Source organism: Miscanthus floridulus, chromosome 6 (assembly GCF_019320115.1).
Source record: "Miscanthus floridulus cultivar M001 chromosome 6, ASM1932011v1, whole genome shotgun sequence".
NCBI lineage: Eukaryota > Viridiplantae > Streptophyta > Magnoliopsida > Poales > Poaceae > Miscanthus > Miscanthus floridulus.
The window spans coordinates 24,335,146-24,344,831 of NC_089585.1; positions in this window are offsets into that span (position 1 = coordinate 24,335,146).

A 9,686-nucleotide genomic window follows, 5' to 3' on the forward strand; every position below is an offset into this window, starting at 1 on the left:
TAGACTAACTGAGCTCAAAAGATTCGTCTCGTGATTTACAACCAAACTATGCAATTAGTTATTTTTTTTACCTACATTTAATGCTTTATGCATGCGTCTAAAAATTGATGTAATGAAGAGAGAGTAAAAAAACTTGGAATTTGAAGGTGATCTAAACATGGCCAAGTGTCGGTGGTTCGGGCGTCGGGCATCGGAACTTGGAAGACCCTAGCGTGGTTGGCTGAACCATAGACGCTCACGGAGGCAAGCAAGTCAGCAGAGCTGTGAAAAAAAAAAGACTCGAGTCCGAGTATAAAGTGCGTACGTATTTGTCTGCTGCCTGTGTTGTATTTCTAGTTTTCTACAGTGACCGATCGCATGTTTGTGTACTAATATAGTGTCCACAAGTAGAGCGCAGAAGAGAGTACGTACGTAGTATACCTTGTAATTTTGATGAGATCATGACAACCATACCATTTCGAGTCGAGAGAGACCAAGGTGTTTGTCGGTACGATGGATGGATGCCGACGCTGCCTGCTGCCGAAGGACCCCGGCCGTACGTCGCTTTCGAACGACGCTTGCGGACGAGGAGCCATACGCGGGCCTCCGTCCCCGTCGCCGTCGCCGTCGCCGTCAGCTACCAAACTCCGGCCGCCTGGATTCACTATCCTTCCGCGAGTTGGAGTTGGGGTAGCGTCTCATCACGCTCAAAGGCTAGCTGTCCGACGTGGTTGGCAGTGCGCGTGGATGTCGATCGCCTGGCGACGACCTGCTGCCCACAAGAGACAGCCGCCGCCCACGCGCGCCGAACCAACGCAGTCTACCTTTGAATCTGGCAGAATCCGGCAGGATCGTCCGACTCAAAATTCCTCACATTGACATTGCGTGCTGGATCGACGAAGAGACCGACAAAACAAAGTCAGAAAATGTTAGGCTGTTGCCTTGCAATGGCAACCCTGGGTGTCGGTTTCCGACCAGTTTAATTAGCTGCCCGGCCACAAGGCGGAGTGTTCCCCTCTGAAACCAAAAACAAAGAAGAAAAGAAAAGGGAGGAACGTGCAAGAATGTGCACCAGCACCAGCAGCACGTTCAGCCGGATTGACCTGGCCCCGGAAACAAACATGTCTCGCCGCACCGCACGCAGGGGAGACTGGAAAGCACGTAAGCCAATTGCGCGCAGGAAATCGCTCCGCTAATCCCGGCCAAGACAAACGCAAACTCTTCTGTTCTCAACTTCCCGCCAAAAGTACTCATTCGCGCTCAATAGAATCACCGTACGAAACGCGGCAGCCACGTCGACGAGACCCGCCCAAGGCCCAACCCCAGCAATCTCAAACTACTGAGATGGGCCCACATTGCCAGCCTGTTTGCCGGGCGCCATCGAGATTTGTGGGCTCACACATCCAGGACATACTTGGGCCTAATTCACAGATGGGCTGAACTTTCTTCTAACAATGGGCGTGGATCTAGTGCTTCTAGTTCCGTGGGCATTTTCAGGGAACTGGCGATCTTAGAAATGGGCTCTTCCCGGCAGGTGCAGTGCAGCGGCGGGGGGTAATGTATTCCTTCCAACGGGCCCTGGGTGAATGAATACCTCGTGCGCGATGCTACCAACATTTGTGGAAACTTTATTGCTGCAAATAGAGCAAACTTTGCATCTAGCGGTTAGAATTGTAGCTAAAAATTTTCTCGCAAGAGTAGTAGCAAATATGATGGTAAAAAATAACAGAAACGCTAGTTACCAATATGAATGAGACGAAACTAAGGGCCTGTTTGGCAGGGCTCCTCCTCGACTCCAGCTCTGGCTTCAGCCCTGCCAAACGTTTTCATGGAGGAGCTATTTTTCAGTAAAAGCAGAAGAGCCGGAGCCGTTTTGACATTGTGGCTCATTCAAAACGGTTCTAGCTCGTCCGAAGGAGAGCCCCTCAGGAGAAGCCGTGTCAAACACCCCCCGAAAGCAAGATAGAATGCGTTGGCACTTGGCACCACCCTGGTTGCTACCAAAACTATTGTCTTTTTATAACACCAAACCTATTGTTGAGCTAACAATCATTAACTACATATCAAGGTAAAAGAGAAATGGCTAGATGAACCGACTTATAGACCAAAGGGGATACGGGTAGGGGAGGGAGGGGGAATCGGGATGCATAAGTCATTTCATATCTAACTTGTGTGGATTCCATTTTTTTAAATCATTTAATATGCTCTAAGTTAACAGACATCCAAACCAGAAGCAAACGGCTCATTCGTTTAAAATCATAAAGGTCAAATCACAAAGTTAAAAACTAGCGGTAAAATCACGATTGGACTTTGGTTATGGGCAAAGAACAACCGTTCTCCCTAATAATACTGATTGAAATGCAGTAAATACAAGTATACAACACATACCTCGGACCCTCGCATGGGTAAATTTATCTTACGGTTTCCTTAAGCGTTGGAAACTAGCTTTAGATAATCCTGCTCAATATCATGCTGCTATTCATCTACTCATCATTCATTTTATTTCTTCCTTGGGTCTTGATAATATTTCATAGCGGGGAAGGTTCTTTACCTTGTCAACGGTTGATGTTGTCATGGGTAAAATCAACACAAGTTCAATGAGTCGATAAAAAAAAAAATGTGTATGTCTATCACTTTGAACCATCTGATCCACGTTCGAGTGGGATTGCCATTTTGCCAAGGCACCGACGGACGATCAACGCCGATCCACCGAACGTGCTTATATATGTCAAAAAAAAAAAAAACCTAGTACGCGCGTACTGCGAACAAGTACAGGTGTGGAACGAACAACTCCCTAGATCGCACTACGACGACTCGAATCTCGAGATCACTGGCAATTGCTTAGCTAATACTGACCTGATCTGTGCTTTGACCACAGTATATGTGATCATGCGAGCACACCGCGTGCCACTCGATTCCCGATCGAAGAAATACCCCAAAATAAAATTAGTAGCCCACACCGCTTTGATCCGCAGACGCGATCGCCATATTATAATCTAACTAGCTAGCCATCTCCACGATTGCGGTGAAAATCATAACTAGCTACAAAGAACAACAGTGTTACACGGTGAAAAACTCGTGCTAACTCGTAAGAAAAATATTTATTTTAATAGTTATCATGGATGGAAAAAATGTTTCCTTACCAATCATGCATCAATGACACTGACAATTCGCTTTAAGTTATAATACCTCATGATAATAAAATTAGTAAGTTTTAGTATAAATGAGTTTTTATACGTTTTCAATAAAAAATATGCCATATCAATATTTATACTTTAATTCTAAAAGTTAGATTTATGTTTTATAAAATAATACTACAACATATACAATTCTTCGATATAGCAAACCCATCATCTTTAGAGCAACTCCGGCAGGGCTCCTACTTGAATCCTCGTAGCTAAATATGAATGTCGAGTAAAAAACACAGGTACAATAGGGCTTCTACTAGAGCACCCAAATTTAAGTGGGTATCCAAATCGCCCCTCCGGCACCCATTCCTAGGGACTCTAGGCCAAGCACCAAATCTGTTGGCATTTTGTTTCACTCGCGCGCGTCCGTTCTCCCCGACGGACTCGCCTCTCCCTCGCTCGTGCCGCCATTCTTCGCCGCACGCCCAACGCCCCACGAGGACTAGGCCCGCGCCACGTTCGCCGATGGCGGCGAGGAGGGTCGCGCCTGACGCCCCGGCGCTAGCGAGCTTGGGCAGCTCCTCCATCGATCTCCGGTGCATCTCCATCCGCCACGTGGGCCACTGCCCCGTAGCGCTGGTGCACTACCCTCCGCCGCACGGGTCGATGCCCCCGCCACGCGGGCGCGCTACCCCTTGCCATGCGAACCACCCCCGCCACACGGGTGCTCTGCCCTCCATCGCGCGTGCCTCTGCTCCGCCGTGCAAGCGCATGGGAGCGGACCCTCTCCGTTGGCTGGCATTCTCTGCCCCGTTGAAAGGTCCTAATATGGCTAGAGGGGGTGTAGCACCCGGTTTAAAGAACAAAACCAGATACACACCATATGTGAGCCTAGGAAGTCAAATCTCACATATACCTATAAATAAGGGTAATATCATAAGACAATGCTTATTACATAGCATATTGGTATAAAGAACACAACCTCCGAGTATAGACAGCGGAAAGACAACTCCGATTTTAGGTGAAGACTCTAATTTCATAGGAATAACTGACTGGTTAATCAAAAGCCTAATTTCTCTAAACTCTAGCAATCTTGTACCCATCCAGAATTTTTCTAAAGATTTAAAAAGTAAAGCAAGCGTAAGTACATGTCGTACTCAACAAATATAACATGGGGTTCATGAGGCTCAAAAGGCTGACACTGGTTTAACTATGATTAGCTTTTAATGAGTCATCTTTAGCAATTGGGTGGCAACAAGTTTATTCACATGCCCATATCAACATATGATCAGGTAAACATGAATAATAAATAGCATAAACAGTAATCATTAGTGAGCATCTTTATCATCAATGTTCATCATCTATTCCATAAGGGTCCAAGGCCGTTTGTGACTGTGAGCATGGCTGATATACCAGTTTTACACTCTGCAGAGGTTGTACACTTTCACTATGAGTCGTGATTGACCCTTTCGCCCGAGGTAGCTAATCTCTTAACCCACTTCTAAGGAAGGTCGACAGGGTTCACTATGAAGCCTTTCAAAGGTTCGTCTAACAAGTTAGGACTATTAGATTCACTCGACAAACAGATGTAGAGCCTCCTTCCCGATGGCACAATGACGCGCAACCTATAGACAAAGGGACATATGCCGTACTATACCTAATTCGTCAAGCCATTCTTATACCAATAAAGGTAACAACTAACAAGCTAGAAAAGGTCCTCATACTGAGCTAAAGCCAGAGCCATGTAGCCCTTACAGCTGTACTGTAAGTCCTGGATTATCACTTACAGATAAGTCCTTAGGGAGAGGAATCTAGAGCACCATAAAAACAGCCCAAAGCTCTAGCCCCCGAATTCCAAATTGCTAAAAAGCATCGTTTAGTGTTTATTGCATATTCCATTAGTCAAGTTACAAGATCATGGCTTTAGTTGAGCACTAGCAAAGCTACCTAATGCAATAACCCATAGGTGACAAGGAATACATGATATTAAATAGTATGAAAATTATTATGATTGTCAAGGTAGACACATGTAGTATGAATTAAATGACTAAAGGTGTATAGGACAAACAAGGAAGATAGACCATGGAAACTAAACCCGCTACACATCCTCGGGCTGTCCAAAAAACGTGGACAATTCGAAACAGATACGGTTATAGATATGCAAAAATTTGCATATTTCCAACCGTATCTCTTTCGAACGGGAGACGCCTAACTAGGTTACGTGATATATGAACATCAAATGAAAAGAGAGGTGTATGATGCCTCACCTTGCTATCCGGCAAAGTGACGAGTCAAGGACGGTCCTTGTGAGTCTCTCCTGCAACAAAATGAACATATAGTGTCAAGTCAAAATTTTGGCAGCACCTCCCCTGCACGGGGAGGTTTCCAAAACCTGCATCAAATATAACGGCACGATGGCCGACAACCACATCCACACCAACAGAACGGCACGATGGCCGACAACCACATATAGCTCACAAGAAAGCAAATAATTCATGGTTTATCCTTTTCTAATTTCTAAAAAAAGTCATATCACCTCTATAGACATCCTACTACCTCTCAATCTTCTCTAAAAAAAGTCCATTTCTATCACTTTCTAATTTCTTTTCTAATTTCTAATTCATCCTACCTTTTTATAATTTCTAAAAACGACACTGATAGTGGCCATACTAGGCTACTTTCGAAAGATGTTTCAGGTTTAACCTACAACATTTTAGTGCTCCAACCTACGAAACAGCAAAAGGGCCTAAACAACAATCCTGGACATACAAGACTGCAGTATAACGATATTTCAGGTTTTCCCCACATAATATTGCACAAACCAAATTGCAGGAAAGGTTTAAGGGAAGTGTGTGGAAGTGTATGTGGAAGGGAAGCAGGTGTAGAGAGGATGCATTAGTTTGATGATTTGTTAAAACTGAGGCTGGGAACTTGGCCTCTGATTGAATAAATCTTATATAATTATTATATATATAAGCAAGTTGTTTCTACTTTCTGTAACAAAAACCTAATCTGTGTAGAACTCAAGAAATTTGCTAATACTGAACTCTCGCTGTTTTACAAACTAGTAAAACCCTTCTGGACTCAGAAAAGGTACACATTCAACCTAATGTCAATATTTTATAAGTTTCTCAGAACTTTAAACAGACAAATCAACTTTTGAGTAAAACTTTCCACTTTTTAACCAGACTTTTGGAGTCAGAAAGGGATACATTCAACTTTATTTAATTTTTTTTATAAGTTTCTCAGAATTTTCAAACATTAAGTTAGACAAATCAGACTTTTGACTTTGAATTTTAAGCTTTCCACTTTGTAACCCAACTAGTGAAACTTCTAAGTACTGTACATTATCTCCAGTCATCATTCAAAATTGATGGCCACATAGTCATCATTCAAAATTGATGACCACAGTAGATGTGGTTTAAAATGGATCGGCACAGTAGATGTGAATTGTCTTCTTTCTTTCTTTCCTTTTTTTTTGCTAGTTCTTTCTCACTTAAAAAGCCCCAAACCATAAGAGAAGAAATCTTCACAGTTTTCCATAAGAGGAGAAATCTTCACAGTTTTGTCTGCATTCACGTGTCTATCAGTCTATGTATCAGGTACAGAAAACAAGTGTGTGTTCTTAGAAACAAGAAAAAAAAATGAAGCATCTCTAAAAGTAAGCCCTTTAACTGGCCAAACAGTGTCCTAGTTCTTTAATCACTTTCACATCAAATATTCAACCCTGGAAAGGGTTCAGCAAACAGAAAGCCAGAAACGGCTGCTCTCACGAGTCTAACCACCAAACAAGAATGCAGTGTAGCTATCGGCCTATCGATCGGCAGAAATTCATGTATTGAAAATCAAGAACCAATCCAGCAGCTAGTGAGGCTCGATGGGTCAGATAACCCATCCCGACAAGGAATTACAGGAATTTCTGGTTGGATTGCTCGAATCTACCGAAAATTCAAGGGCGGAACCGCAGAAGCCTTAGTAGAACAGGGAATATAATTTCAATCCGAGCAAGCAACGTTAGGGCTTCCTTACCAGCAACGACGAGAAGGTGAGGACGAATTCGACTTGATTCCGTTCCGATTCCCGCTCCGCTCGGTGGCCTCGCCGCCGCGGGCGCCATCGGTGTGGGGGGGGGTGGCGCCGCCGGTGGAGCCGCCGCGGGCGTGGCGCGCCGGGGCCCGGAGGGCGACGCCGAGGGGCGCGGCCACGCCTCCGGTGTGTGTGGGGGGGCGGTGGCGCCCCCGGGTGAGCCGCCGTCGTGGCGCGCCGGGGCCGGGAGGGCGACGAGGACCGGGAGGCGCCGCCGGGGGATGGAGCGGGGGCGGGGACGCCGGCGGGGGGAGGCGGCGGGCACGCCGGCGGGGGCACCGGCGGGACGGGGTCGGGTGGTCGCGGTGTGTGTCTGTGGCGTTTGTGCGTTGTGTGCGTGTGTGTGTGGCGTGCGGGGTCGCGCCGGGTTAACTGTTAGGGGGTATGCCGAGTGCCCGCGATCTGGCACTCGGCATAGCTCCTTTTTTATTTTTTCAAAAGGTCTACTCGCGCGGCAGTGGGCCTGCACCAAGACTTTGCCGAATGTTTTCTATAAGACACTCGGCAAAGATACTTTACCGAGTGTTATATAGAAACACTCGGAATTATGCTAATATTTTATGTATACCTTTAATAGCTTCTTTTAGTAACTTTTTTCCTATATATTTTGAAAAAAACTTGTCAAATTCACTCAAAATGCATATTTGTTTTTTCTACTAATATATTTCATTATTTCATGCAGTTATAGCTCAAAATTAATTTATATCAACTAAAATTCTATAATTGCAATTAATAAATAAAAATATCAAACGGATCCGAAATTTGTCAAAATTTGACATGAACTAATCTATGTTGTGTATTGCCTATACAAAAAATTTGAACTCAAACCCAATTAACATATCACTTGGACTCTAAATCTTATCGGATCCTTCTAAGTTCTACGAATTTTCTCCCGGAGATGCTTCCGTTTGTAAGCATCATACGTCACAAATTATGCGAAACATTCTCAATTTTTTACCACAGCCTCCACATATGATATCATGACATCTTGACAAATCTCGTGATTTTCAGACTTCGTTTGGTTTTGGTAGAATTTTAAAATCATTCGAACACACGTTCGTGGTCGTGTTTCCTGAACAAAATGTTCGAAATTTCTTTTCATTTCCTGTATGAGACATCAATCCGGATTCAATGACATGAATATGATTTTTCCACTCATTTTATTCTATTATTTCAATCACTTGCAGTTCAAATTTCGTTTAAAATCAATAAATTACTCAAATGAAATTAATTCACTAAATATAGCAAACAGACCAAGAAATAGACCAACTTTTAACATGCAGTACCAAATGTCGTATGTGGGGAGTAGAAAAATTGTGGAGGGCCGAGGAGGGAAAAATTATTTTTCATTCGCCGAGTGTCTCCATAAACACTCGGCAAACCCATACACTTCGCCGAGTGCCGAAATAAAACACTCGGCAAATCAATACTTTGCCGAGTGTCTCTAACGGACACTCGGCGAAGTACTAACGGCCGGCACGCCGCCCGGTAGAACGGCGCACGCGCGGGTCACGTGTTGGTTATTGCCGAGTGCCCCCTAGAGGCCGAGTGTTGACACTCGGTAAATATTAGATATGCCGAGTGTAATAGTATGCCGAGTGTCTTGGAGTAAACACTCGGCAAATGTTCTGTTTGCCGAGTGCCCGATATAATGCACTCGGCAAACAGAAAGCACTCGGCATTGTCACCGTTTCCCGTAGTGATTGTGTGTAATTTGTTTTAAAAAAAAGTACCACTGTGTGTAAACTCATTACCATCCCTAGTCTCAACAAAGTTCAACAGTCCAGATAAAGTGTTTGACTTTATGCTTTAAATAGAAGTTGTCTTACGTGTATGTATGAACGATGAAGCGCATTTTGTTTCAAAGAAAGTCAAACTCAACTGATTTTGACAAACGTGTTTATTGGTCAGATTATTATATACTTGTTCAGTGGACAAAAATTGCATCCATTAGTTAATATCTGGATGGTTGATTGGATGATGTTGATTTTTGAGCAACCAATAATATCTGGAAATTTTCTCACTCAGTCACTCTAAATATTTTTTTGTGTTGATACAAAGAGATTAGCACATACTATGCGAACCTTTTGCATTGTTCAATGCATACAAAACAAAGTACATTATATATTAAAAATTCAGAAAAAAAACATATAAAAGGACAATATGGGGCATCAATCAACTACATATATAGCTATAAGAGCATCCACCCCGCTAATAAAGCTCTTGTCCTTTTTGTTTGAATCCTTGGTTTGCTTCACTTTTTTTTCTCAAAAAGAATACAGACATTGAAAAAAAGTAAAGCCTTTTGTGATCATCACATAGGCCCTATTCGGCCTTACCTCATATTCGGCCTTGTTCGGCTTTTTTTTCAGCCGGGGAATAGTATTTTTCTCTCCCAACAATTCAGCCGGAATATAGTTTTCAGCCAGTTTCAGCCAGTTTCGAACCAGCGAACGGGCCATAACGGCTTCTGGCCCATACCTCAAGTCGACA